We start from the raw sequence: 15,709 nt of genomic DNA on the forward strand, positions 1-15,709 counted from the left end.
CCAGTGTTAGGAGTCTTCATGTTCTGTCTACCTTTCTGATATTTCCTACCCGTTTCTTCTCCCTTCCCTTCTATTCCCTTTCACTATTATTTATATTCCCTAAATGAATGAGACCATATAATGTTTGTCCTTCTCCGATTGACTTATTTCACTCAGCATAACACCCTCCAGTTCCATCCACATTGAAGCAAATGGTGGGTATTTGTCATTTCTAATGGCTGAGTAATATTCCATTGTATACATAAACCACATCTTCTTTATCCATTCATCTTTCGATGGACACCGTGTTTCCCGGATATTTGTAATTCCTGGTTGAAGCATTTTTGTCATGGCTGCTTTCAAATCCTTGCTAGATAAATCCAACATCTAATTCATATTGGTATTGCATGAATTGATTGTCTTTTCTCATTCATGTTGAAATTACTAGATGCCAGATTATTTTCTATTATACCTTGAATATTTTGGCATTAATGTAGACAGGCTCTTAAGTCCTATTTAATTTAATTAATTATTATTATTTTTTTTTTGGTACGCTTAGCACACAGGTCCAGGACTATTTTTGTGGACTGTGAATCCAATGACAATATCATTTTCTGAGGCTCTTTAATTCTCTTTTAGTCTGATTGGATACTGTTGGGGCTCTCAGTGATCCCTGATGATTCAGCCTGAGGTGCAAAAGGTGCCTCCTCAGGTCAGAAATCCTAGAGGTGGTGAAAGAGAGAAACAAAACCTATCCCAGGCTGCACATCCCTGATGTCAGCTGGCATCAGTGTCAACTGTCTGTCCAACGTCTCTAAGCACAAGGAGGAATTTTCTAGCTTTGACAGGACTAAGAATGATTCCCAAGGTACATACTTGTAACAGGTATCCCCCAGCAGTGAAACCTGGCTGCCCAGTTACTTTAGGTTGGGAAAGGCATTTTCCAGCTCATGGAGAAGAAGAATCCTGGACTGGGCACTTGTTGTCATGGCTAGCTTGGGGAAGAGAAAACATAAAACCTGGGGTGTCTTCTGTTATTGAGTGAATGGCCATAAGATGTCCCACTGCTATATTATTCTTCTAGCCCTATAGTTCCTAACCAGTTTGTTTTCTTTCTACTTTTCAGACTCTCCTTTGGCTGTCTCTTGTATTATTTCCAGAGTTTACAGTTATATTTCATGAGGAATAGGAGCCATATTATCGAAATGAGAAGTCAGGTTTGCTTTTTACACTGTAAAAGCTAATCTCCTAATCATATTCCATCAAGGGAAGTTTTGAGAATTTTATTTTTTAAATGGTAACTACTTCATAATGATATGATAAAGGCTGAAATTTATAAAATATTTCTTACTAAAACATTATTTCAAAACAGGTATTATCATAATTTCCTAGATGAAATCAATGAAAAACTTTTTAATATCTGGAGGCCATTGTGTTAACAATGCTTTTTTTCTTAAAGATTTTATTTATTTATTTATTTATTTATTTATTTATTTATTTATTTATTTATTTATTTATGAGAGACACAGAGAGAGAGAGAGAGAGAGAGAGGCAGAGACACACAGGCAGAGAGAGAAGCAGGCTCCATGCAAGGAGCCCAATGTGGAACTCAATTCTGGAACTCCAGGATCATGACCTAGGCCAAAGGCAGGCACTCAACGGCTGAGCCACCCAGGTGTCCCAACAATACCTTTTATGTAATAACTATATGAGCCAACTGGGTTCATTGCAGCCTAAGGTACTAGAGCTTTTCATTGTGTGTACAATCATTTTTCATAACAAATAATTAAAAGGAAAACCTCTACTAAATTTACATAATATATTGCTAGTATGATATCAACTTCATAAAAAGATTAGCTACTCAGTCTCAGGACTATAGAAAAGCATGGAAAAGCTTTACAACTTTCCTGTATATCTAAAACTATTTTCTTAAAAAGATTTTATTTATTTATTAGAGAGAGAGAGCATACAGCAGGGCAAGCAACAGATAAAGAGGGAGAAACAGGCTCCCTGATGAGCAGGGAGCCAGATTTGGGGCTTGATCACAGGACCCCAGGATTATGACCAAGTAGAAGGCAGACACTTAACTGATTGAGCTACAAAGGCATCATTAAAACTATTTAAGTAAAAGATTTTTTTTTTAAATATCCCTTTGGCTATAAGAATAAACCTGAATGATTTGGGAGTAGCAGTTACCTATTCCTTTGGTTAGAGTCAACAGAAGGATTCATCCTACTGTAGAACTGTTTTTCAATTAGAATTGAGAACTCAAGTTTGATGCTTTTGTTATTGTTGTTAAGGAAACAAAGACCATTTACCTGCATTCAGACCATTTACCTGCATTCATTCATCTTTTGAAGATATGGGTAATGTTAAAAATTGACTTTGTTTATTTTTTTAGCACTAAGGCAGAAAAAAAAATCATGTGAGGAATCCTGAATTTTAAAAAGTTAATTGTGATTTGAATAGTTTTGTAATAGAGATGACTCCAGCACATCACCAAAAATGTCACCAGGAAGTAGAGGAAATTGAGGTTTCTACCTTAATGAAAAGAAGAGAGACCTCATAAGAAAGGTCTTTTCTTTATGTAAGCTTAATGATAAAGAAATCTCATCACCACTGCTTCACTCACAGGGAAAAAATAAAGTAAAATTACTATGAAAGCAAAGAAGAGCTTATCTTGGTAAGCTTGGTGACAGATGTTAGGAGGTTAAGACAAACACAGGAAACTGACTACAAGGACCCAATATTTGCACTCATCCAAGGCACAAAATCAGGCTTCTCCGTGGTGAATTGATAAACTGTGCCAGAACCAGTCATCTACACTGATGAACAAATTCTTCTTGCTAGATTATTTGGTAGCCTACGATGCAGGAAGAACCACTTAGCACTTAACACACAAACCACAACCTAGACAACTTCCCAGGAGTGGATGCGCAAACTATCCTTAGCCATAAATCCCTATTTATTGTTGTGAATTATCTACCAACGATTAAGTTCCCTATGGAACAGTCTTGAATGCTGAGGCAAAGTTTTCCTATTTTCATCTGTGTTTATATTTCTTAATATAAACATCACTGTTCTTACAGTGATATTTTTCCCATTAATGTAGCAATGGTGATTCTTGAAACACAAAGTTATTACAGAAGAAGTTGCTGAGCTGGAATTTATCATGAGAACTTTTAGGGATATTCATGGGATAATGATGTCCTACTCTGTGAATGACAATCTGGTTCAGAGCTGGACAATCCTTAGAGATTTCTCTGCAATCAATTGATTTCCCCCGTGTTTCCAGAAACTTTACACACCATCTCTTTTTTTTCCAGTCTGAAGTGTAAACACATGATAATTTGGGCATTCTTAATATACAATTTATAATGGTGCCTGACATATGAGACTGATAACTTACTAAATCATAAAGTTAATTTCTGTGAGGTTATCAATGAAAAGACAATGTTGAATATAACAATAGGATTTAAGAATCCAGATTTCAATGAAAAGCTTTAAAAATTCATTTCATGTTATAGGTAGCCCAATATACACATTCATTCTTTCATTTTCTCTTACTTCCTTCTTTCTTTCTCCTCCATTATTTTTTTTTCTCCTCCATTATTTGTTTCTTCCCTCCCTCTTTCTATCTCCTGTCTTTCCTTCTTTCTATGTTGTCTTAAGGAATATTTTTGTGGTTTCTTTACGCATGCTTTAGAAAGTACATTTTGCTCAGAATCTTCTGATTTACATGGAGGCTAAGACTTTATCCAACCAAGAATAATGTCAAAAAAATTACAACATGCTAAATGGTTTTAATATATTATGATGAAAAATAGTAAGATGGGAAGAAGGAAAATTTCAGCCATGAATGAATAAACAGATCACAGAGCTTGGAATGGAGACTTATTTTTCTATAACAAGAGGATACTTGAATTGAGAATCCACCAGAGCCAACCCATTTGCAATGTAAGGTCAAGTTACTTTACAAGAAAATTATTCTTGCACCCATAATCTAGGCTCACTTAACACATCCAGCAGAAAATTAGAAATGTTCCTACACTTGGTTCTCTGTGATAGGATAGTGTTAATCTGTGTAGAACATTGTAATATGTGCTTGTATGAAGGAAAAAAGTCCATTCCCTGCCTTCCTAAAGATAGAAATAATAAATCTGGGATTTTCCAATGCCTGAAGGTGGTAAGATAGTTTCTTTAAATCAGACTTCCAAACACCAGTTGGGTTGTTACAAAAACAATGCTGCATTTCAGTGCTGAAAAACCATCTGCTACTCCTCTGGGTAATATATTCTCTACCATCCAAGCTTGGAAATGATGCTTTTTTCTCATCTCAAGCCTTCTTCCAACCACACAGTTAATTCTGAGGCACTGGATGGAATAGACACAATATCCAGCATTGTTAGTACTGGATACAGTATTGTGCAGAACATGCTCACCATTCGCTTTTCAATATGCTTGAGCTTATGAGGCTCAGGGCAATGGAGAACACTCGGCTTTTGTGACTTTTGTGAAGTGCTGGATGTGCATTTATATGACTACAATGTGATTGTCTTCTTGAAGATTCAATGAGTTTCCTAACTTAGAGAGCAAAAAAGAAAAAAAAAAAAACTGCTTGAAAGTCATTCATTAGAAATGACTTCCAAAACAAAATGTCTGGTGGAAAAATACAACCACAATTCATTTGTTCAATGTTGGTTTCCTGTGTCAAAGGAAAATGTAAAAAAGTATATAAATCATCTATAAAGCCAGATCAACCCTAGAAAATGAGCTAAGGATTAGATGCCCGGAGCCTACTCCCATTCAATATGACAAACTCCAGAAATGTTCACAATTGCCACACTTTGTTAATTGCTACACAAGAGTTATCACATTAATGCAACTCAGATGCCAAGAAGGGTTTAAATGAAGTTAAATGAGTAAAGCACGCAGAATGCTTTCCATTGTTCAGGCTTATGGGTAGTCAGTGAGTTGTATAATTAGGATCTCTAATGTTTCCAGCTCATTTAGTCTTTTACTGTATTGTGTGAAGTCAACAAACATCTGCCAAAAAAAAAAAAAAAAAGGTGCCAATAGCCCAAATTCAAAGACCCTCAATTCAAAGATCAAATAATTTTTCCTCCAGAGTTTACCTTCTTAAAAATAAGACTTTTTAAAAAATATATTTGTTTCTGTTTATTACTTTTATTTGGTTTCCACAACAGCTAAATCTTTGCTAGTCAAAATATGTTCCATAGACCAGCATGATCACCTAAGAGCTTGTTAGAAATGCAAAATAACAGGCTCATCCCACAGTCACAGAATCAGAATCTGCATTTAACAAGATCTCTAGATGATGTGTATGCAGAATGAAGTTTGAGAGCATTGAGCTAAACATGAAATCAGTAAAGGAAAAAATATGTAAATATCTTACTTTTGAGTAGGTACTATGAGTCTTTTTCTCTAACAAACATTCATCCTGAGTTTATACGCTCCTTAAAGCTCTCTTGCTTTGTGTCTTAGAGTTGCTAATTAAATGTGAACAAACTGACTACAAACATATTTGACATTAACATACTTACAAAACTAATAATAAAGAAGAAAATAGATAATTCGTGTAGCAAGGCTCTTTCACCACCTTCTGTCATTATATGTAATCTTTTATTGATAGGATGGATGCCCAAAACTTTATCTATCAGTGTGCTGGTATATGATTAACAACTGACTGTCCAGTTGAGGAGATAGCTCTTATTTGAAGTATTTGGTGATTTCTGGTATAAAACAGTCCAGCTACAGCCAATTTAAATGCGAGGTCATGGAACCCAGATTTGGGGAGAAATGTGCACGAGCAGCTCTTACTAGCAAGTGTGAGGCAGTTCTGGAATTCTGTTACACCTACAGATAGAATTGGCCCCTTAGCACTCTCTAGAACCTCATGCCTTCAGAACCTGGTTGGAAAATCAATTCCAGAAGAGAACTAGAAGAAAATCAAGGCAACCAAGCATAAAACAGCTCTTGTTTCATTCTTGCAATTCCTTTCCTTGGTTCCAACACCTGGTTTGCTTGCCCCATCTGGCTTATCCTTAAGTCCTCTACTTTGATTCCCATCCTGTTACTGGTATCCTTCTGATATACTCAGTTCTCTACAAGTGACTCTGAACTATGCCAGTGTGACCTACTGCTCATGATCAGAATCTCAAGTGTTATGGCTTGTAAATTTTTAACTAATGTAAAGTGTACAAGCTTGCCAATGATTTCTTTTTTTCTGTATGTTTTAAAGCATTCTAAACTTCTATTTAAAATCCATTCCACAAATATTTAGTGAACCTTTTCTATTGCTACCACACCACTATAATATGTCCTTGAAAAGGAGAAAGGAGATTGAGTAACAGCTGGGATGCTGAAGGCTCTGGTGTGCTTTACTCCTTAAGTGAGGCACAGGGAAGTTGATGGGGCTTTCTCTTCCGCATCCTGGGTGCCCTGCTCTCCATTCCCCTATCTGAAAGGAAAGGAGCTCCTCATCCCAACGTCTTCTCTCAGGCCCACTCTTCTGTTACTGTCTCTCCTGCAGGGCACAAAATACCTACAGCAGACTCAATCTTAGTTTCTTTAGGAATTCCTCCTTTACAATGATGGAGCTCACCAAAGACAAATGAGCCTTGGGCTTTGTGATGAATTTCTAGGGTAGCCAGTGAAAGGCAGACATGGCCTGCAGGGATATATCCTCACAAAGGTGCTCACATGAGCTGCCTGAACCGTATTATCACCCTTGCCTCCTGCAAATGCTTTCTAAAAGTGACACAGTCTCATATCAAACAACCTATGGAATTCATCTATGTGCTCGGAAGACATAAGCAGTGAACAGCTGTTGGCTACAAGAGAAAGATGAAATTAGATACAGTACAGGAGACCTAGGCACAGCTGATCATGCCACCCCCAATTTTGGAGTTCCACATATCTTAACATGTTAGTCTGTTAGTTCAGTTTTTACTTTGCGTTATACTCCTCAATTTTTTTTTTCTGAGAATCAGTTTATTCAGCAATCACAATATATTTTCATGTTTTAATTACATATTGATACTGTCTTCTGCTTATAGTTTTTGTCAGTTTAAAAAAATAAGAAAATGTTAATGTCATTTTTTAAAGTTCAACGATTTTGTTTATTTTGTAAAAATAAGATCACATACCTAGCAGATTTGTAATTCATATGAATAAAATATACTTTTGACTCCCAAATGGCAGTCAAATAATCTCATATAGAAAAGTTACCTAAGTAATTTGTGTGAGAGTATAAATTTCAAGACATCCCCACAGATTCAAAATTCCTGTAAAACTACAATAGTATAATTGTATTTGTGATCTAACATGAAAAAATAATTATCTTAATAACATAATCATGTACATAGAGGTAGCTCAAAAATATCCGCTGAATAAACAGTGACCTTGTATTTAAAATAAGAATGCCATGGTTTTGCTGGTGATGACTAATGAACAGTCAGTACAGGTTATTGGCATGGCTCAGTATGCTATTCTGTATTAGTAATTTTAATTTATCTTAATGGAAATAGGGATGGAAAGTACCTACCAACACTTATACCTTGAATCTTACCTCTCAGAATCTTATATATTCTCTTATGCTGCTAGTGTCTCTTCTTAAGTCTTATTTACAATTGAGTCTTTAATTATGCTATGAAAAAAAAAAAAAAAAAATTAAAAAAAAAAAAAAAATAATTATGCTATGATACAACTGAAATAACCTGTAGATTTGTAAGTATTTAGCTAATTTATTTTGAAGAACACTTGGGCAAGGTCCAGATAGGCGCTTAAATTTCAATGCTTAAAAATACCCTTAGAGCTAAGGGATATATTTTTCATTCTAAAATACTGATATTTAATAACATAATTATTGGACAAAAAACAAAACAAACAACTAGAAAAAATATACAACAGCAAATTATATTTTTATGTATGGCTAATTTATTTTGAAAGAACTTTTTAAAAACCTCATTAAGTTGTTTTAATTTGAATGTCTAAAATTAACCTTAGGAGAAAAGAATATATTTTATTTATAAATACGAAGAAGAATGAATATTGTAGCCGCTGGAGTAAAAGCAAGTTAGAGGTCTGCAGGAAGTATAAGAAGCCATTAATTATGGTCTTAAAAGAATGTGACTTAATTTAATTTACCTAAACATTATATACTTTACACTTGCGCTCCAGGGAGACTTTTAACATTAAAAGAGTAATTTTATAAATAGCAGAAGAAACCGTGGTGGTACTTACAAAAAGCATTAAGGTAGCATTATTTAAAGAATTCATTACCATGATTTGTGTTAGTAGAATTTTGAAATCATTTACTCCTCCCATAGCTTTGTTTTTGTTTTTTTTATTATTTATTTATTTATTCATTCATTCATTCATTCATTCATTCATGAGAGAGAGAGAGAGGCAGAAACACAGGAGGAGGGAGAAGCAGGCTCCACGCTGGGAGCCCAACGCGAGACTCGATCCCAGGACCCCAGGATCGCACCCCGGGCCAAAGGCAGGCACCAAACCGCTGAGCTACCCAGGGATCCCTTGTTTTTTCGTTTTTTTAAAAGATTTTATTTATTCACTCATGAGAGACACAGAGAGAGAGGCAGAGACATAGGCAGAGGGAGAAGCAGACTCCCTGCTGAGCAGGGAGCTGGATATGGGACTTAATCCCAGGACCCAGGAATCAAGACCTGAGCCAGCAGATGTTCAATCACTGAGCCACCCAGGCACTGCCCCACACATCCCCCACCCTCATTGCTTTGTAAATCTCAGTCATCTCAGTCTTGTATGAGAAACTTAGGAGAGGAATGTGTCAGAGCCAAAGGCTACCAATGTAGGAATTCCAGGGATCATCCACTAACCATATAACTATATGATACTAAACAAGAGGTGAATTGTTTGAATTATTTATTCTAGAACCCTCTCTTCATGTTAAACCAACTATGAAGTGACAACTAATGGTATCATCAAGAGATACAGAGAAGGGGAAACCACTGCATCCTCTCCAACAATTGTGACTGCTTTTTTTATCAACATCTACATTTTCCCAGGGCACTAAGAGCCCAGTAGCCACTGAAGCTCTCAGACACAAAGGAGGCATTAGCACCAAGCCTTAGCTGTTCTCTGTCCCTGCAGTGACATTTTCACACTGGAAGCAAGTTAACCAGTGGCAGCTTCTCATAAACTCTGAAAAATGCTCCATTTGACCAGGCACAGTGGAAAGAGGCTATGGGTTAAATATGACCCCAGGATAAAGCAATGAGACAGCAAATCTAGCACTATAGAAACCAAAATTTGCCAACATCAGAATAAAGGCCAGATCTCTAGGTCCAACAACAGCATGTGAAGATGTGTTTATATTCTTTCCCTTCCCAGTTGAAGAATAAATAATAAACCTTGAACTTTGAAAGTATTCCATTTCAGGGATCCCTGGGTGGCTCAGCAGTTTAGCACCACCTTCAGCCCAGGGCGTGATCCTGGAGTCCTGGGATGGAGTCCCACATCGGGCTCCCTGCATGGAGCCTGCTTCTCCCTCTGTCTGTGTCTCTGTTTCTCAATCTCTCTGTGTCTCTCATGAATAAATAAATAAAATCTTTAAAAAAAAAAAAAAAAGAAAAGGAAAGTATTCCATTTCTTACACGTTAAAGTATTTGCTTCCTTTGTCTTAATGCCTATACTTCCCCCCCCCCCCCACACACACATTTCATTATACCATTTTTCTTCCTTTAATTTTTGTCTAGATTTTAGGTCTCAGAAGCACTTTACATTTTTAAGAATCATTGAGGATCCCAAAGAGCAATAGCGTATGTGGGTCACATGTATCCATATTTACCGTATTCAAAATTAAAACAGAATTTTTTTTAAAGCACAAGTATGTACAAGCATACATTCTACTAGCCTGCTAGAGCAATGCCACTAACCATTATGTTGCCTCAGCAAGCTCCACTGCACAAAATTCATCTGATGTTGCCACAAAAAGAGTGTTGACCTATGGATCCCTGAGAGGGGACTTCCAGGAGTCTTTGGATAGCAAATTAGAAACTACTGCTCAAAACTAAACATAAGCAATAAAATTGGAATTATTTTTATCTTTTTCATGTCAATTTCTACTCTTACTCTAAATACTGCAAAAGAACAATGAAGTGGAACTTCACCATTTGATTTCATAATGATCATGTCATAGTACTTAAGACCATGTAGTACTATATACTTATTAGAAGAGGACTAACCATAGCAGCCATTGGTGAAGATGTGGGGAAACTGGAACATCTCACATTGTTGGTAAGAATGTAAAATGATACAATCACCACTGGAAAACCGTTGGCAGTTTCTTTTTTTTTTTAATTTTTATTTATTTATGATAGTCACACAGATTGAGAGAGAGAGAGAGGCAGAGACATAGGCAGAGGGAGAAGCAGGCTCCATGCACCGGGAGCCTGACGTGGGATTCGATCCCAGGTCTCCAGAATCGCGCCCTGGGCCAAAGGCAGGTGCTAAACCGCTGCGCCACCCAGAGATCCCCCGTTGGCAGTTTCTTAAGAAAAATTAAACATATACCTACCATATGACATAGCTATTCTGCTCATTGGTCTTCATGTAAGAAAGATGAAAGCATATGTCCATACAGAATTTGTACATGAGAATTATAGCACCTTTATCTGTAACAGTAAAAAAAATTGGAAACAACCAAAATGTCCATTAACAAACACATTGATAAGTAAATTATGCCATATTCATACAATGGATATACTACTCTATAATAAAAAATGAACTACTGATATGTACTACTACAAGATGAGTTTCAGAATAACTTTGCTAAGTGAAAGAAGCCAGTCAAAAATAGTACATTAAGAGAATGAAAAGCCAAATCAGAGACTAGAATAAAATCTTTGCAAAATGCATGTCAGATAATTTATAACCAAAATCTTAAAATTCAACAATAAGGAAAAAAATACAACTTAATTTTAAAAATGGGCAAAAGATATGAACAAACAACTCACCAAAGAAGATATAGATGGAAAATAAGCATATGAAAATATGCTTGATGTCATATGTCATTAGTGAATCATAAATTAAAATGACAATGAGATATTACTATACACTTATAAAATGGCCTAAATCCAAAACAATAACACCACCAAACACTGGAGAGGATGTGGAACAACAGGAAGTATTATTCATTGCTGGTGTAAAAGCAAAATGGTACAGCTATTTTGGAAGACAGGTCAGCTGTTACTTACAGAACTAAACATACTCTTACCATATGATCTAGCAATCATGCTCCGTGGTATTTACTCAAAGGAGTTGAAAACTTATGTCCACACAAACACCTGCACATGAATGTTTACAGCAGCTTTATTCATAATCAATAAAACACGGAAGCAATCAAGATGATTTTCAGTAGGTAAATGAATAATAAAACTGTGATACACTCATACACAGTGATAAAAAGAAATGTGCTACCAAGCCATGAAAAACCATGGAGGACCTTAAGTGCATATTGCTAAGTGAAAGAAGCCAATCTGCAAAGGTTACAGATTGCATAATTCCAGATATGACATTCTGGGGAAGGTAGAACCATGGAAACAGGAAAAGTATCAGTGGTTGTCATGGGAAGGGAAGGAGGGTGAGAGGTGGAGCACTAAGGATTTTTAGGGAAGTAAAACTATTATTCTGTATGAGACTGTAATGGTGGATACATGTCATTAGACATCTGTCAAAACCTATATAATGTACAACACAAAGAGTAAACCCTAATGAAAACTATGGGCTCCCATTAATAATAATGTTTCAATATGGGCTCATTAATTAAAACAAATGCGCCACACCAATGCAAGATGACAAAAATAGAGGGCATTGGGTGGGTCTAGGTGGAGTATATGGAGACTCCTGTATGTTTTTGCTCATTATTTTCTTAAACCTAAAACTTCTCAAAAAGTATTCATTTTTAAAAAGTAAACATTACATGATTCCATCTGCATAAAGTACTAGAATATGAAAAATAATGTATGTGGCAGAAAGTGGAGCAATGTCTACCTGGAGATGAAGAGGAAGAAAGGTAGAGTTTACCAAATGGTGCAAGAAAATCTTTTAGAGTAATAGATATGTCCATTATTTTGAGTGTGATGATATTTCTGGGTGACACAGATATGCCAAATGTCTCAGATTTTATACTTTGAATATGTATAGCCTATTTATGTTAATTTGCTGTTCTAACCATTTCCCAGATGCCACTAATGTTGCTGGTCAGGACCACCCTTTGAGCACCACTCAGAAACAATGACACAGAGATTAAAGAGAGGGCATTTGTTTCCACGTTGCAGTACTTTGGAATCACCTGGAGCAAGGTTAAAAAACAGAGATTCTGATTTGAGGTGAAGCCTGCCTTAGAGGTTTTTAAAAAGCTTCAGGAGTGATTCTGTTAAGATAGAAAACAATTAGGATAGAGAGACCTCAAAAAAAAATGAGCTCTACATCTCGCCTACTTGTAACAGCAACCTCCCAAGAATAACTAAAAACTAAAGGCTAATATGATTCAACTACTAAAGCTTGCTTTCCTCATTCCCAAGCTCAGTTTGGTGCCTATGGATGGGAGATAGAAACATAAATGAGTTCTTCTAGGGTTCGGGGTACAGTCCCTTTTCTTAAGCCCTGTGTGTCTCTCTGTAAGCTCAGATATTTAAGTCAGCTTCAAAACCTATCACCTGGGTAGCCCTGGTGGCACAGAGGTTTGGCGCCGCTTGCATCCTGGGTTGTGATCCTGGGGACCCGGGATTGAGTCCCACATAAGGCTCCCTGCATGGAGCCTGCTTCTTCCTCTGTGTCTCTGCCTCTCTCTGTGTGTGTCTATGAATAAATAAATAAAATCTTAAAAACAAACAAACAATCACCTGAGTGGCTCAGTGGTTGGGCAGCTGCCTTCCACTCAGGTTGTGATCCCGGGATCTGGGATCTGGGATCAAGTCCCTCATCGGGCTCCTGCAAGGACCCTGCGTGTGTCTCTGCCTCTCTCTCTCTCTCTCTCTGTCACTCATGAATAAATAAATAAATCTTAAAAAAAAATTATCACATAACCCATTTTTGGTTCTATAAGGATTATTCCTCACTTGCTGTTCTAAAAGGTAGCTCAGGCCACGTCTTATAGAGAGGACCATCAGATCTTCAACCAGTGGCCTTAATTAACATGGCTAGATAAACTTTTGGTTGGCTAATAATATCACTTTTGATATACTACACAAAATTTTATCAGTTATCTGAATCCTAATCATTTGTGGTTTACAGTAACCAAGAGCTATTATTGCACCTAACTAAATCCCTCAATTAATGCAGCCCAGGCCATTTTAAGTCAAGCCTAAAGGCAAAGGTAATTTTATAAAATAGTGTGTGTAATTGATTAAACAAATATGTCACTAGTCCAACAAACAACCAGAAGCTCTGTATTTCAAGGCATTTGCTATTTTAATGTGATTCTAAAATTAGATACAGAAAAATTGAAATTATATGGAATTCATATCAGCATTTATATTCTGGTATCAAGGAGCTGTATTATTTTGCATAAGCAAATTACTGGAGTCAATTTTCAATGAAAACAAAGTTCCTTTCATGACCGCTGAATTGTTATCTTTATAAAAAAATAATAAAATTTAATGATCTCAACAGCCAACTTCGGCAATCCTAGAACTACATGCTTAAGTTCCCATGAGGCTCTAACTAATCCATTCTACTTTTTAAAGTTGTTCCAACTAAATGCCACAGTGGTGAGGCAGACAGTATATGGAAGAGGCCTCGATGAACACAAGCCTAAATTATACCCAGAGCTGGTACTATGAGTGTATTCTTGATCTCATCTTCTCAAGCGTACGGCAGTTTTTTCTATCAGGGAGCTTTGTTCCTACTCTCCTCCAAGAGAGACATTTCACACTTTTAATCTGTATGGCAGTCTCCCACCAGGGTTGCAAAGTGATAGGTTTCAGATGAGCTATGTCCTACAATTAGCTTTAGAGATCAGAAGTGATAAAGATAAAAAAAGGGACATAGTTAAAGAAATCCAGATTCTGGTCTATTCCTACCCTTTGGTTTTTTTTGTTTGTTTGTTTGTTTGTTTTTTTGTTTTTTGTTTATTCTTTTTTTTTTTATTCCTACCCTTTGGAACTGATTCTACCTCACCTTAAATAAAGATGATAATATCAGCTTCAATTCACTTCCTATGTTCATTACTCTGACCTTCTAAGGTACAGACATTAAAAAGCAGTTATGAACTTCCGTGTCTGATAAGAAGAGAAAGTCACAAGATAAATTTGCTCCCATTCCCATGAAATGAGGAGTCAGATAATATACAAAAACAATGTTTTTTCTCCAAAAAAACAACTGAAGTCACAAATAATGATTAAGACAACAAAAACAAAAACAAATCTATTGAACTAAGTTCAAAATGTGACAAGCCTTTCCTGGAAGAGAAGGAAATCATGTCTATTTTCTTCCATAGTTGAGTAGTACAAGAAAGAAGAAGCCATCTTAAGTGTAGGTAAGAAGAAAACTGCTAAAATTTCTGCAAATTTAAAGGCTGTCTGTCGACTGGCATGACTCCTTAGCCTGAAAGCCTCAGATGAAAGAAGAGACTTGATAGCCCTGCCAATTCTTTTCCATAGGCCTTTCTGAGCATTCATACAAAGGCTGAGGGCAGGGCAAGAGAACTCAGAGAATGATAGTGAAGTCTTCGGATGGCCCAGGAGATAGGAGGGAAATATTCCAGGAAATGTTCCTCACAACTGAGTGCCACAACTGTCTACCACTAGAAAAGAAATTGGAGAGCTGAGAGATCCCCTTTCCAGGCTCTCTCAACCCATTATGACTGCCTAAATATGAGAGCATATGCAGGAGTACTCAAAGGCACTCCATATTGACACTGGATCTTCCATAAATAACAGGCAGTGGCTGTCTGCTGCTGAAAGAGGCAAAAAGAGATTCCCTTGAGGTAAAGATGCACTGGAACCTGTGAAGTATGAAAGTAGTGAAGAACCCCCGCCTCCAGTTTTAGTCATATATTACTAAGGGGTTTTTTTTTTGGGGGGGGACACAATTGGTGAGAGAGACACTCTCTCTCTCTCTCTCTCTCTCTCTCTCTCACACACACACACACACACACACACACATACACAAAGTGTACACACACATGACCTGCTAAATTCTGACAGAACAGAACTGAGACAAACCTGTGGTGAATAACAAAGTCAAGACACAGCTTAACTGATGACAAAATTGATTCACCCCATCAGTTCACCCCCACATGTACATATACACACCACAGCTTAACAGAAGAGGAGGTATGGGCTGTTTCTGGGCATAAGTATTTGCCTAGTTTTTACTTTCCTACTTTTATATACAATGTTCAGAATGCAGTACCATTTATGAGAGTCATGAATAGGTAAGAAAATGTCAACCATCAACAGGAGAAAAAACAGTTAATAGAACCAGACTGCAAAGAGCTCACATGTTGGAATTGCCAAATAGGAACTGCAAAAGAACTATGGTACAAATGTTAAAGTATGTGTCAAAAAAAAAAAAATAGGATAACATGCATGCACAGATGGGAAAATTAAAAGATGAAAACTATAAAAATGACCCTAATACAAATGTTAGAAATGAAAAATACAATATAAAGCCTGAAAAACTATTTAGATGGAATTAGCAGCAGACTTGACACAGTGGAAAA

General features: G+C 36.6%; 1 protein-coding gene across 13 annotated transcripts in view; it reads right to left on the minus strand.

Moving 5' to 3' along the window:
- RBMS3 (RNA binding motif single stranded interacting protein 3) overlaps nt 1-15,709 on the minus strand; it is a 1,328,331-nt gene that overhangs the window by 950,715 nt on the left and 361,907 nt on the right. For 2 of the 13 annotated variants that reach the window (XM_038570638.1, XM_038570639.1), the window contains exon 1: nt 2,176-2,239. The exons of 10 other annotated variants lie outside the window; for them this stretch is intronic. The gene's annotated coding sequence lies outside the window, so the exon portion shown is untranslated. Of the gene's footprint in view, nt 1-2,175; nt 2,240-15,709 lie in introns of those variants that run through there. One more of the 13 variants, XM_038570640.1, reaches the window with a different exon arrangement.

Source organism: Canis lupus, chromosome 23 (genome assembly GCF_011100685.1).
Source record: "Canis lupus familiaris isolate Mischka breed German Shepherd chromosome 23, alternate assembly UU_Cfam_GSD_1.0, whole genome shotgun sequence".
Lineage (NCBI taxonomy): Eukaryota > Metazoa > Chordata > Mammalia > Carnivora > Canidae > Canis > Canis lupus.